Source organism: Ictidomys tridecemlineatus, chromosome 4 (genome assembly GCF_052094955.1).
Source record: "Ictidomys tridecemlineatus isolate mIctTri1 chromosome 4, mIctTri1.hap1, whole genome shotgun sequence".
Classification (NCBI taxonomy): Eukaryota; Metazoa; Chordata; class Mammalia; order Rodentia; family Sciuridae; genus Ictidomys; species Ictidomys tridecemlineatus.
Window position 1 is genome coordinate 179332283 of NC_135480.1, and position 12220 is coordinate 179344502.

The 12220-nt window shown below is 34.2% G+C and overlaps 1 protein-coding gene across 12 annotated transcripts in view; it reads left to right on the forward strand.

The window, feature by feature from the left end:
- Positions 1–12220, forward strand: part of Invs (inversin) — a 206649-nt gene that overhangs the window by 55045 nt on the left and 139384 nt on the right. The window contains exon 2 of one of the 12 annotated variants that reach the window (XM_078047877.1): positions 5723–5890. The exons of the other annotated variants lie outside the window; for them this stretch is intronic. The gene's annotated coding sequence lies outside the window, so the exon portion shown is untranslated. The remainder of the gene's footprint in view (positions 1–5722; positions 5891–12220) is intronic. 12 annotated transcript variants of the gene reach the window in all.

The window sequence follows — 12220 nt, forward strand, 5'->3', positions numbered from 1 at the left end:
TATAGTATATATATTTAGCTAAACACTGCATGTCTTGAAAATGGCTGGGTAGATTTTTACTACATTTGAAGGGCATGTTTACAACAACATGACTTAAAAGTATATACTATATGACATATAAAAATATTTCTGGGGTAGGTCAGAGGAGCCCTTAAAAAGTTCTTCCAGAGCATTCCAAATGGAGAGTCAGTGAGAAGCCTCCTTAGAAGGCTCCTGGAAGGGAGATGTCTTTATTATTAAAAACGTAACAGAGAGGAAAAACTGATTTTAAATATTTACCACCTTGAAAGTGATGATAGATATTAAAATTACTGTTGATTTGTTATTGTAGTAGAATTGCGTCTCATGTGGGTAACCATGTTAATATATGCCACAATACTGATTCTCCTCAGGAGAGGCAAGGAGGATGTAAACAGATGTTGATAAAAAGGTTTCAGTTGTCTTTTCTTGGGAAAGACAATCCTTTATTCCTTCTTTGATGATTTTTTTTAAATGATGTAATATTTTTAATAAATCTACATTTTAATAAATCTACATTTTTTAATAAATCTACATATTTAATAAATCTACATTGCAAAAATAAACTTAATATTAGTAACAGTAAATATTCATATTCTGTTTAATTGAGTTAAATTTTACAAATTATAATGTACAGAAAAGTGTTAATATTAAATATGTATTAATCATTTCACCACCACCACAATCAAGACATAAAAATGTCTCAGCAACACCAGAAGGTTTCTTTTTGCCTCTTTCAGACCAGTCCCCACCTCCATGGTAAGTAACCACCATTCCAATTTCAAAAATGAGATTAGTTTTGCCTGTTCTTGACTTTCTATAATGAGAAGTATGCAATGTTCTATTCTTCTGTATCTAGTTTCTTTGCTTAACAATATTTTTTGAAATCCATTTATATTTTTGCAGTATCAATAGTTCTTTCCTTCTCTATTGCTAAATAGTATTCCATTATATGGTTTTGTTTATACATCCACATTTTGATGGACATTTAGATTGGTTACAGTTTGGGTATTATGAATGAATCTTTTTATGAATAAATAAAATAAATCAACATTCTTGTTCAAGTCTTTTAATGGGCATATGTGCTACTCTCTCTTAAATACATATAAGTGTAGCTGTTCTTTAAAGAGTAGGCATATGTGTAACTTTAGTAGATGCTGTGTAATGGTTCTCCAAAATGTTGGTACCACTTTCTACTCTGACCAAAATATATGATAGTCCAGATGTTATATATTTTCAGCAATATTTTTTGTCAGTCTTTTGAATTTCTCATGTTTATCTCATTTTTGTTTTAATTTGCATTTTCCTAATGACTATGGAAGTTGAATGCTTTTCATGTCCTAAAAAAATCATGTGTATATTTTCTTTTATAATGCCGTCTGTTGAAATCCTTTGCCTATTTTTCCCACATTATTTTTAATCTTACCATAGAAAGCACTAAAAACAGTTTTAAAATAAGATTCCAGATTAGATTACCTATCATAGCACTGTATTTTTAAACTCTCCATGGCAATAATTCTTTTTTAAATTATACCAAAATTTACATAACATTAAAATTTACCGTTTTAATCATTTTTAAGATAAAAATTCAGTGGTTTAAGCACATTCAGAACATTATGCAACATCTCTACTATTCTTTATACTATTTTAATAGTTTCCTGAATTTTATATACACTAAATTGCATTCATCAAAAGCATATGATTTGACAAACTTAACCATATTTACATACTAATTAAACCATCACTAAAAGCAAAATAATGAGAATAGCCATTATCTTCAAAAGTTTCCTCATAACCCTTGTTATCCTTCCCTCCCACTATTCTCTGCCCCTGCTTTCCCTCCCCAGGTAAACACTGATATGCTTTCTGTAAATACAGATTGGCTTGTATTTTATAAAATTTTATTCTTTTTTGGTCTGGCTTCTTTTACTCTGTATAATTATTTTGCAATTAATGTTATTGTTATATTATCAATAATTTATTCATTGTCATTGCTGAGTAGTATTCCACTGAATGGACACACCACAAACAATTTATCCATTTGCCTGTTGGTGACCATTTGGGTTGTTTTCATTTGGGGGCTATTACAAATAAAAACTCATGTAGTATTTGCTTTAATTTATCTTGGGTAAATATTTCAAAATGGAATGTCTAGATTATATAAAAGGTGTATGTTTAACTTTTAAGAAACTTCCAGTTTTCCAAAATGGTTGTATATCTTAAATGAAAGTTTTAGTTCTTCCATATCCTCAACTTTATGTTAGGACACTCTATGCAGTCATTATAAATGAAACCATTTAAGTGTGTAGTGATTTTGAATTGCATTTCTCTGATGACTAAGTAATGTTAAGGATCTTTTTATGTGCTTTGATGTTTTTGATGGGGGAGGCAGGGACATTAGGCTTGTTTCCTATAAACTTGCCAAATCTCCTTATTAGTTTAATAAGTTGTTTTGTAGATTTCTTAGGCTTCTGTGTAAACAATCATGTCATGTGCAAATAAAAATGAGTTTATTTTCTAATCTTTATACCCTCTCTCCCTTCCTTCCTTCTTTTGTAGCTTATTCACTAACTAAAACTTCTATTACAATTTCAAGTAGAAATGGTTAGAACGGATATTCTGGCCTTGATTTTTGATCTTAAGAAGTAAGTGTTTAATATTTCACCATTAAATATGAAGATAATTGTCAGTTTTTAGGTGTTGTTGATCTAAAGAATACAGGATAGCAATTGAAGAAGGAAGTGACTACTTCTGAGGCTTAGGGAGAGTATCCAAAAAAAAGAACAAGTTGGAAGAGAAATCTTCCTCCCCACAAAGCTGAGAACAGACCTTGTTAGAATGAGTATGGATGTGACCCTGGATAGTGGAGAAGTTCATTGGGATGCAAAGGTGTTGGAATAACTTTCAGTCTCAGTTAGCAGCTACTAGCAGCTTGGAAGTGCCTGAAATATCCACCTTCCTTCAGGCCTGACAGGAGCGCCTGCAGGATGGGGTGAAACCACATCCTCAGCAGTTAGCATTGCCAAACTGCCCAGCCAGGAAACTGGGTGTCAGGGGCTTCAGGGTATGAAGCCCCTGACTCAGTAAGGGCCAAAGACCCTTCCAGATTGCTTTCTGCCACGACAGAAATATTTAGAGGTTCCTCACAGTGGGGGTTACGTTAGGCAGAAGATGATTGGCTTATGGATATTGTTTTGCTTATGTATGATTGACAGGCACGCCCCACTCAAACCCTATAACAGTTGTGTGCATTCCAAAAATAAACTGAGCTACTGGATGACAACCTGAGGTGGGTCTCCAGCCAGTTCTCTCACCAGCTCCTGGAGTCTGTGTGTTGATTCTGCGTCTCTACCTCACCCCGCGACAAGGTAACCAAGTAACCATCGACCAGGAAGGGACTTAGGAACACATTCATAAAGGGCCATAGCTAGGACTGATGAACAGAGAACCGCCCACCAGAGTAGTGGTGAAACTTGCTTGAACATGAGATTCACTGGGGCTCCTGTGGACCCCTGACATCTACATACTAGAAGCAAGAAGAGATGAGAAATAAAGCATCATTCCTGTTGTTTCTGTGTAATGGTGGTGATTCCTTTTTGTTTTCTTTCAATATTTTTAGCTGCTTTTGGCAGTTTGTCTATCATGTGCCTAAAGATACTATATATTTCTTTATATTAACCATGCTGGGATTTACTAAGATTCCTGGGTCTAAAAGTAGTTATTTATATCAAATTTTAGTCTTATTTCTCAATGTTTTGTTCTGTTCTGTCTTCTTCTGGGACACCAATTACACATATGTCAGATTTCTCTATATTTGCCTACTAGGTCATTGAAGTTCTATTGATTTTTAAAAATCATGTCCTTTTCTTCAGATTGTTAACTTCTATTAATGTATATGGAAATTCATTGACCCTTTCTCCTGCTATTTTGTCTATTATTAAGTGCATGTAGAGTTTTGCATTTCAGATATTGTACTTTTCTATTCTAGAATTTCCCACTAATTCTTTTTAAGAAGAATTAGTGGGAAAATTAATCTTTTTCATTTTCTGTGCTGAGGTTCTCTTATTTGTTTCATACTTATGACCATCTTTCCGTTCCATCCTTAAACATATTTATAAAACTGCCACAAAGTCTCCCTGTACTATTTCTACCATCCAGGTTGTCTTGATATCTATTTGCATTAATTTTTTTCTCTCTTAACATTGAATCCTGATTTTCTGTTCTGTATCATGTGTACGAATTTTGATTGTATACTCAGAATTTTGGATTATACTTTGTAGGGACTTGATGCTGTTACTTTCCTATAAAAGAATATTTTGTCATTTTTGTTGTTGTTGTTGTTAGACAGTTAAAACTGACAAATAACATTAAGCTTGTTCAGTGTTTCAGTTTTTCCCTGCCTTTAGTTGAATCTCTTAGACCTAGTCCATAGTTCTGGTACATATCCTATCCTTTAAAGGCATGGTTCTTCTGAGATTCCAACAGAAAGCCTGAGATGTGTACCAAACCTTATAAATACTAGGTAGGACTCTAAATTATTTTTTCTTTTCTTTTTTTATAGTTATACATGACAGTAGAATATATTCTGAATTATCATACACATGTGGAGTTTAACTTCCTATTTTTGTGGATATACATGATGTGGAGTTATACTAGTCGTTCATATTTATATATGAACATAGGAAATCTATGTCCGATGCATTCTACTGTCTTTTCCATTCCCTACCTTCCCCCATTCCCCCTTGTCCAATCCAAGGAACCTCTATTTCTTCTCTTCTCCTTCCCCCTGTCACCTGCCTATTGTCAGTCAGCATCTGCCTATCAGAGAGAACATTTGGCCTTTTTTTTTTTTTTTTTTTTTGGCGGGGAGAGGACTGATTTATTTCACTTAGGATGATATAGGACTCTAATTTCTATGCCTCTGCCCTGGGTAGTAATTTAAATCTCTGATCAGCCTTATCAGTTTTTTGTTTGTTTCTGAAGACTTCTTGAAGATCCCCCATGCATCATCTTTTCTTTCTTTCTTTATGTTTGTTTGTTATTGTTTGGTACCTGGGATTGAACTCAGGGGCACTTGACCCTGAGCCGCCACATCCCCAGCCCGTTTTTATATTTTATTCAGAGACAGGGTCTCACTGAGTTGCTTAGCACCTTGCTTTTTGCTGAGGCTAGCTTTGAACTCATGATCCTCCTGCCTCAGCCTCCCAGCTGCTGGGATTACAGGCATGCACCACTGCACCTGGCTGTTGGTTGTTTTTCCCCCAGAGCCAAGGACCCAACTCTGGGCCTTGTGCATGCTAGGCAAGCACTTTGTCACTGAGCAAAAATCCCCAAACCCCACCCCTATGCATTTTTATACAGGGATCAGCCAAGTATTTTAGTGAAGTTTGTGCATATCTGGGCTCCTCTCCTCTTTGGCTTTTTTTTTCCCCCATGAACTAATCCAGTCTACCTTATCTATTGTCTAATCAACTTACATAGCCTGTCAGTCTTTCTAATTCCAATCTTTCTCCTCTCTAAGCCATTTTTCACACTGTAACCAGATTTATTCAGTCATCTACTCTTTTATCAAAGAGTTGGTAAGCACTTTTCCAAAAGATAATACTGTTAAGCAGTCAAGTCCAAATTGATTTAGGTAGCTTAAAACTTACAGTGCAGCAGGCAACATGAATTTCATGTTTGCATTGTATTTCCTTGACCCTAGGTCCCATAAAGGCAACATGGAGGCACGTCCAGATACTGAACAGGCATCACACCTGTGTTGTACTTGATCAGAGGTCGGAGCAAACCTGTGACAACTTTGCCCCCCACATGAAACATTATCTTTATTTTTCTGGTCAGCAAACAAATCTGTCCTCTAACCCCAAAAAAGGTACTATCTCCAGCTTCCAAATCTACTTACTATGCAGACATTGAAAAGATAGTCCAGATTACTAAATATTTTGGAGAATTGCCTCCAAATAAGTACAAAAATAAAGCAAACTTACCTTAGGTCAAGTTTTGAGAGTGACTTCAGAGATATTGGCAATGTGTTAATCTACTCCCTAACCCCTGTTGTCCTCCTCCTTTCCATCTGCAAAGGTAAAAGAAATCTCAACCACTTACTAATTACAATTATGTATTTCAATAATAGTTTTTAAACATTTCATCTCACAGGTACAAGGATAAAACCAGAATTACCTTGTATTGGAAGTATTGGAAAAATACTGCAAAGGCATAGTCTGCAAAGGCATTAACTGTTTATAATTAGCAATATGTGCATACTTTGAACTGCTATCCAAAAGAATTGAGTTAGGTTTGATCAGAGGAGGAAGAAACTGTTCTAGCTGTGAGGGCCTTATGTACAAGGAGAATGGGCGTATCCGTGAAGACGGTATAATCTTACAAGCCAGTGTTAATGTGCTGAGTGTCCTTTACAAGCAAGTTAGGCGGCAAGTGCTTCCTTCTCAGGTTCAGAGATGGGAGCAATCATTAATGAATATTCCAGTTTCTAGTATTCCTTCTTCTCAGTATTGAGAAGCAGTTACTACAACAGCTTTTATTTTTGACTTCCTGATACAGCTACAGATGTGCATTGAACTTAATACTGTAGTCAAAAGTAGTTTTATATTAGACATAGAGTCATTTCTTGAAGCCTACCTAGCGTCCTTCTACTTACTTTATAAGCACATAAAAGCCTATATTAAAAATCTTCCTTGTGGAGGAAAAAAAAAAACTTTTACATTATTGGTAGGATTGTAAATTAGTTCAACTACCATGGAGATCAGTATAAAAGTTCCTCAAAAGACTAGAAACGAAACCACCGTATGACCCAGTTATACCACTCCTCAGTATAAAGAATCAGCATACTATAGCAACACATTCATACCCATGCTTATAGAAGCACAATTTACAGTAGCCAAACAATGGAACAAGCCTAGGTGTCCATCAACAGAAAAATAGATAAAGAAAATGTGGTATGTATACACAATGGAGTTGTAATCAGCCATAATCAAAAATGAAATTATGTCATTTGCAAGAAAATGGATAGACCATTATTTTAAGTGAAATAAGCCAAAGACAAGGGTCACACGTTTTCTCTTGTATGTGGAAGCTAAAGATGAAAAGAAAAAGAAAGGGTGGGAGAGACATGTCTCATGAAAATGGAAAGGAAATTATTAGAGTAGAAGTAAGGCCCCAGGGGAAGGGAGGAGGGGGGGAAATGGGAAATGCTAGGGAATGATACTGGCCAAATTGAACTATTATATTGTGTGCATGTATGAATGTGTAACAACAAATCCCACCATTACGTACAATTATAATGCACCAATAAAAATGGAAAAAAGAAAAAATTAAGAACAAGAAAATTCACATTTCCAAAGAAATGCTACTTGAAATGTCTCATAGTGATTTCACCAGGTAACCTACCCTACATAAATCCCAGTTAACAATTAAAAAATGAAATAAAATCTTTCCTGCCTCAAATACATAAATAACTTATTTTTCTTGAACTGAACCTGCTTAGTATGTAGAAGAATTAAAATTTCAAATGAACCTGAAAGAATTGGTTAAATTTAGGCAAGAAATGGGAATGGGAAATAAGATTTCAGGCAGAGGAACAGAGTGAGTGAAGTTTGAAAGGCAGAAGTGTCCAGAGTATTTTTTAGAGACACTAAGGAAGTTGATTACAGAGAGGAAAACTAACTTGGAGTTTCCTGTCATACAAATTTATTTTCATCCTATCCTAGTTTTTTCATGTCTCTTCTCCTTTTCCACTTCTTTTCTTTTTTTCTCTCTCCCCTGTCCTTTCTTCCACATATCACTTGCTTGTATCTTAAACCTTCTAGTGTCACACGGTAGCATTCATAGACACTGCTTACTTGTTTTGGAGTGTTTCAAAATTAAAGTTGCTGCACTTCCAAAATTTTCTTCTTTCATTAAATATTACACTATTAGGTCAGCAGAGTCATTCTTGCACTTGGCTCTATTACTAAGCAGACTCATTCATAAATTTAGTCTCCTTGGACTAAACAGATTTATTGTGAGCTACCAGAAATCCTCCCTAGACGTGCCTGACTGCACGTGGAAGCCCTGAGCTTTACAGCCCTGTTTACTGCCAGCTGATTCTAACCAGGGCAATATCTCTTATCAATTGGCAGAGGAGAGTTAAGGATGTGATAGGGAATTTGAGTTAGTGGTAGGCATGAAAGTAATGGGATAGGCTTGTAGAAGGTGAATCTAAGGACTGTTGGAGACAATAAGACAATTCACATAGTGATAAGCAAATTATATTTACTATGACACAAAGCATAAAGTCCAATATACATTTTATATTTAGCATCAAAAAATAGCATTTGGTGAGCCATTTGCAAAACACATTCCAGTCTTCTAATTAAGTAGGTTGAAAGGAGGCTTTATGACCTTTGGGTATACCTTTATAATTTTTGTCTTCTTCTTATATTTTTCTGACATTCAGTTTTAATGAATTTCATATTACTCATTACTCAGTAGCTTGACTTCTCATTAGTAACTGTTGTCTTAAGTAACTTTTTCCTTAACTTTGTGAAAGTTTTTTTTTTCCTCAAACTTATTTTCTCAAGTTCATGTTATCCAAGTAAAAATGAGGCTCAGTAGTCACGAGCTCTATACTTCTTATTTTAAAAAGAGAAATTATAAAACTTAAAGGAACTTGATCATCATCTAGTGATGTATTTTTCAAAACTTCTTTCTTAAAGTGATGGTCCCATGAAATCTGAAAAATGGGCTCATGGTCAGTAAGTTTGAGGATACCGCATCTTCCTTCTTAGAAACTCACAGTGCCTCTGATCAGTCATCTTAGAGGCTTTGAGAAATCATGTATTAAAGAAACTTGTTGGTGGATTGGTTGTTTTTTGTTAATCTATAATTTCTCATAATCTTTGATCCCATTTTTTCCATAATAAGTAGTATGTAAGTAATTAGTGATCTATAAAAAACTTTGGTAAATTCTAATATTTATAATTTAATCAAATTCCCTGATTTTACCTCAGAAGAAACTGAGACCCAGAAATTTTTTGTTTCTATATTTTTGGTATTGGAGATTGAACCTAGAGATATTTTACCACTGAGCCACCTCCCCAGCCCTTTAAAATTTTTTTTTTTTATTTTGAGGCAGATTCTTACTAAGTTGCTTAGGGTCTTGCAAAATTGCTGAGACTGGCCCCAAACTTCTACCTCAGCCTCCCCAGTCGCTGGGGTTATAGGTGCGTGCCACTCTTCCTGACCTGAGGGCCCAGAAATGTATCATACTTGTCCCTTCTAAAAACAATGCCTTACACAAAGAAGGTGCTCAATTCTTATTTGGTAAAATGAATGGTATGTTCATGTTTGGATAACTGGTTAGAGTCAGGACCAAAATCCAGAGGCCCTGACACAATAATACCTACAGTATTTAATAAAGATGATGCAGTTACACTTAAATTCACCATTACTCAAGCTGATAATAAATAAAAACAACATTGTTATTGTTGCTATAAAAAGTGTCATATGCTAGCTAAAAAGATAAACTAAAAGTTGAACAGTTTACAGATGTTTTAAATTATTTTAGACCACAGTTCTGTCTTTAAAGTGTGTCAAATTTTGGTCTCTTGAAATTGTTTAAAGCACTTTGGGTTTAAAAAAAAAAAAACACCTCAAGTCTGTCTAAAGGCATCTGAAAGGGGAATTTTCTGAAGCTTTTTCTATTCCCATGATTCTCACAAAATTCTTCAGTTCATTCTACCCTAGAAAGTAATGGATCTTCTGTAAAGAAGTGCTAATCCCAAAGTGATCACCAAAAAAAAAACAAAAAACAAAAATCTAGATTTCTACACCTCTGAACATGGTTTTTTGGTTTGCTACTTTTTTTTCTTAAGTATACTTGATATTTTATCCCTAAGAGAACATTTGCTTTTCCATAAAATATTATGCTATGTATAAGGAACACCTCAGAATTTTAAAGGACTCTGCTTGGCATGATAGTTTTTGGTCATATTTCAGTAGCACCAAAGAAGATATCTTGGAATGAAATTCTGGAATGGCTTTCCTTTTGACTACCAGCTTAAATTAGATGATGTCTCCCATTGTCTTAGAACAGACCTCTTCGGAACATTATCATTTCTTGAGAAAGAAACTGTGACAATAGGAAAGGGACATGGGTGAAGAAAAAGCCCTGCATCTTTTGTTTATCTTCAAAAGTCTGTGCATAGTTTTTATTGCTAGAAATAAACATGTATCATGAGGATCACATTAGTATCAAAAGTTCTCATAACCACACTACCAGTTACTTGATACAACCCAGTATATTGCACTGTGTTTTCTCAACTGCCTTTGTAAACACAGTAGCCTTAATAGATCATTTTGAAAGAAGCTACCATCCTGCTGCATCTGTTGGTAGCCTTCTTTCAGGTTTCTGACATATCCTTAATCTGATGCTCAGCCTTGTCATTTGGATCAATAGTAAACCAGATAAGATGTCTTCTACTTGCAAGGCTATGGCTATAAAAGGTATTTGAAAAATAAATTCACTTTTTATGTCCATGCCACAAACCTGGGGAGTACTAATTCATCATTTGTCTCTCCATCTGTCTGTAAACAGTCAGTTAAATTGGTTATTGATGAGAATAAAGTGAATTATACTTGAAGCAAGAGTAATATAGAAATAAACTTCATAGTAAATATCTTAGAGTCCTACAAAAAGCTGATATTTCTTGGCTTTTATCTTAACTGTAATCTACTTTAGACTAATGAGCAACTGGTTTTATACTGTTTTCTATTCAAAAATCATCGGTAACAATTTCAGTTATAAATTATACTTTAAAAACTATTCATATATAATATTAAACCTTCCTCTATTACATATCTTTCCATTTTATAATTTATAATGCATTTTTATTGTTTAAAAAGTACTTATCTAGTACCCATTATATATAAGGCACTGCACTAGGCACTACAGATTCTATATTGTGATAATAGGTCATGTTAGAATTGTAGCATTTTAGTATTAAAGGAAACCTAAAAATCATCTACTCCTCGTTTTATAGGAAACTAAATCGCAATCTGGGTGCTGAGGTTGTGACTCAGCAGCAGAGCACTTGCCTAGCACATGTGAGGCCCTGGTCCGATCCTCAGGATTCATTTTTATTTATAAAATAAAAATTTATAAATTTTTATTTATAAAATAAATAAAAATGAATAAATAAAATAAATGTATTGTGTCCAACTACAAAATAAATATTTTTTTAAAAATAAAATAAATAAATAAATCGTAATCTGTAAATCATGGTCAGCCAGTTATTTAGTGAATTTTTTTTCCTGATAATCTTTAAAAGTGAACTCAGAGTTCCTTTTTAATCTGTTTCCTTTTCTATGAAGTGAAAATCATTCTGGCTTTCACAGTTGGGATATTATAAGTATTAATTAAGACATATTATGGAGCATTTTAAAATTTAGGTGTAATCTGGGGGCAAGAAACAACTGCTAGTAGACAACAGACAGGAAAAAGGTTATATCAAAATGTAAACTCTGGTTCCCTCATGTTGATGGGATGGAGACCAATCATCATTTCCTTTGTAATTTCTTTATATTTGAAATTCCTTTAATGAATATGTTATTTTATGATAAAAATAAAAAGTTATTTTCTTTTTTCTAACTTTGTTTTAACATAATTTCAGACTTACAGAAAAGGTGCAAAAATGGAGCCCAGAATTTTCATGTACCTTCACTCACATTCCCCGTATGTCCACATCTCACCGCATGTATTGTGTCCTTCTTGCAGTGAATGTGAATGTGTAGACACCCTTTCCTGAGCTGTGTGGAGTAAACCGTACATGAGACGCTTTTTTGCCCCCAGATCTTAAGTGTATGTTTTCTGAAAACAAGGACACCCTCTTACATAACTATAGTTCAGTTATCAAAATCTGGCAATCAATATAAACACTATTCTCGATACCAGAAACGTTATTTGAATTTCACTAGTTGTTCTACTAATGTCATCTATTCTAAAGAAAATCCAGGATCAAGCAATGCATTCAGTTATTACATCATTTTAGTCTTCATTATCTATAACAGTTCCTCAGTGTTTTATGTGTGCACATACTCACTTCATGACATTCACATTTTCTAAGATTACAGGCCAGTTTCTGTCATTTTTAATTTGTCTAGTGTTTCCTTATAATTAGATTCAGGTTATGCACTTTTGATAAGA